Genomic DNA, 2,895 nt, shown 5'->3' with positions numbered 1-2,895 from the left:
CTCGGGGACAATCTGGTTCCTTGCCTTCTCCAGCCTCTAGAAACAGCCTGCTTTCCTCGAGCTGTGGTCCCTTCCTCCGTCTTGGAGGCCAGGGACATTGCAGCTCGTGCCTTCTGCGGCCATGACGCTCTCTGACTACAGCGGGGAAAATCACCTCCAGTGTTAAGAATGTATGTGGTTAGATTGGGCCGCATGGATAATCCAGGATAACTTCTTCATCTCCCAGTCTGCGCCAGGGCTCACTTCTGCAAAACCCACTTTGCCGGCTAAGGTGTCACACCTTCACAAGTTCCGGGGAGGAGGGTGTGGTCCACGGGGGCCACTGGTCTGCGGACACACTGTTTTTTTTTTCTCAGTGGCCTTTCAAAGTGCATTTCACTTCTTTGTGGATAAGAACATTTTCATTGTCATGGGAAATATGGTTAAACCAGAATTTTTTTCAAGGATTTTCAATCATTTAAAAAAATATATCTTATGTATTTATTTTTAGAGAGAGGGAAGGGAGGGAGAGAGGGAGAAAAATATCAATGTGTGGTTGCTTCTTGAGCGCCCCCCTCCTGGGGACCTGGCCCAAAACCCAGGCATGTGCCTTGGCTGGGAATCGAACCGGCAACCCTTTGGTTCACAGGCCAGTACTCAATCCACTGAGCCACACCAGCCGGGACTCAACCATTTTATTTTTGTTTATATTTTGAATATTTATATATAGAAAAGTGCATAAATCACAGTTACAGCTGGAGTTTTATAAACTGACCATACCCATGGAATCAGTGCCCAAATCAAGACACAGAGCGTGTTGGTCAGCCCCAGAAGCCTGCTGACCCTCGTCAAGCCCGAAATACAGCTCCACCCTGTCCGACACGAAAGCATCCCCCGTCAGACAACTCCCTGCAGTGTTACCGAGGTAAAAAGGAGAGAGCCCAAGTGATGTTCACTGATTCACACAGCACATATTTTCTGGACACCCCTGTCCTGGCTGGACGCCAGGAGGCACGGGCAGCGCTCATCAGACACCGGTCCTGGGCACCGGACCTAGGGAGGCAACTGCAGGAGTGAGTGGGGTGCAGGAAGGGAGTTCGGGTAGCAGATAAGAACGCAGGTGCGTTGGCTAAGCCTACCCAGAAGGCTTCCTGGGGAAAGCGGGCCTGGAAGGTGAGTGACAAGTGGAGACAAAGGTGTCAAGCAAGGGGCATGCCGTGAGCAAAGGCATGGAAGTGGGAACAGGCCAGGCTTGTGAGTTTGGGGAATTCACAAGTGAGTGGGCTATGACCATTGTGCTCACCAGCCCCTGAGCCCTTGCCCAGCCCTTTCCCTTTGCCCCCAGCTCCAATCTCAGCAGTCCAGACTCCGAACTGGAGGCCTGAACCCTCGGGCCAGTGTGCTCATTCTACAGATGGGGACACAGGCCTGGAGGAGAGACATACACCCACAGCCAATCATTTATAATCCCCCTCTCACTCCATACCTCTTCACAGAGCCCCCCACCCCAGCCCCAAGCCTGGTGCTTGGGACCCAGATGTGGGGCCTAAAGCAGGATCCAGACCACCCGTTTCCTGCGCCAGGGCTGTTCCCCTAGCCCACAGTCCCTGGCCTCCTCACAGCCTCTGGAGGAGACTTCCTTGCTTCCCTATCAGGCCTCTCATTCACTCTTCATTTCTCCATCTCACATGCGTGCATTTAGTGCGTGTCTGCCATGTGCCAGGCAACCTTCTAGGCACTGGGACCAGACGTACAGGAGACAGACCTCTTCCTTCCTACAGGGGTGTCAGACAGCAAACGACACAGCCTCGGCACCTCCCCCCAAAAAACCCGGGAGGGGAAGCAAGTTTTACAAGGAAGAGAAGGGACCTGTGGGGCCTGGAGGGGGACCTTCCCTGATGGGTCTGAGGAATGGAAGTTGGTGTGACTGCAGGAGGCTGACTTTGGAGATCTAGCTAGCTGGGGCCATCCCCTCTTCCCCCATCTCGGTCTCGCCCTGTCCTTGGAAGGGGGCCACCAGGCCTGAGGTGGGGGGGAGGTCTCTGGCTCCTTTGCCCAGCTCAGCAGGCGCCAGCAGGCGGGCGGATGCTCAGCTGGACCTTGGCCTTCATCAGGATCACGTGCCCAGCTGACCTACCTCCCCCCACAAACCTAGTCAACAACCGAGGGCACACCCCCACTGTACAGCCGAGGTGATAGGCTCAGAGCCCTTCGCAACACCTGCACTACTCGAAGGAGTCTGTGGGGGCGGGAAGGGCTGCCCATTGAGCCCCCCACTGAGACCTCTTTATGCGAGAGCAGGCAACCTATTTCTGGGTTACTTGGAGGAAGTTCTCAGCGAAACTAGCCTTTGTGTTTTGATGGAGAGAGGGAGGGGGACAACGAGCAGGGTGGGTGACCAGTCCATCTCCCAGCGCTAGGAGGTAGGAGGCCGGGAAGTTGCGATAGGAACCTGCAGGAGGGGTTCAGGAGCGGAGATCGGTCTCGGGAAGGGCCAGGGGGCTACGGCCTGGAGAAGATGACCGCAGGGGTGGAAGGGTCATGGAGCGTCAGGAGACGAAAGGCTCGGAGGTCGAGGCGGGATCACGAGAGCTTACATTTAAGTGAGAGAGTGGCGTCGAGGTCGGGAGCGGCGCGCGCTTGGGAGTGGGAGGGGCCGGAGCAGGCCACGTGTGGGGAGGGGAGGGACCGGCCAGCGCCGACCCTGGGCCCAGAAAGCGGGTCCGGAAGCGAGCCCACACTGATGGGTCGGGGGCGGGGCCTGGAGAAGAGGGGCCGGGTCGGGAAGCCCGCGGTGAGTCAGGAAGTGGCTGGGAGGAGGTGTGGGGCGGGGCCTGTGGCTTTGGGGCGGGGCCTAAAGGACGCGTGGGGCGGGGCCTAAAGGGCGGAGCCGGGCAGGGCGGGACGGGGCGGAGC

Source organism: Desmodus rotundus, chromosome 3, assembly GCF_022682495.2.
Source record: "Desmodus rotundus isolate HL8 chromosome 3, HLdesRot8A.1, whole genome shotgun sequence".
Lineage (NCBI taxonomy): Eukaryota > Metazoa > Chordata > Mammalia > Chiroptera > Phyllostomidae > Desmodus > Desmodus rotundus.
This window is presented reverse-complemented; position numbering follows the sequence as displayed.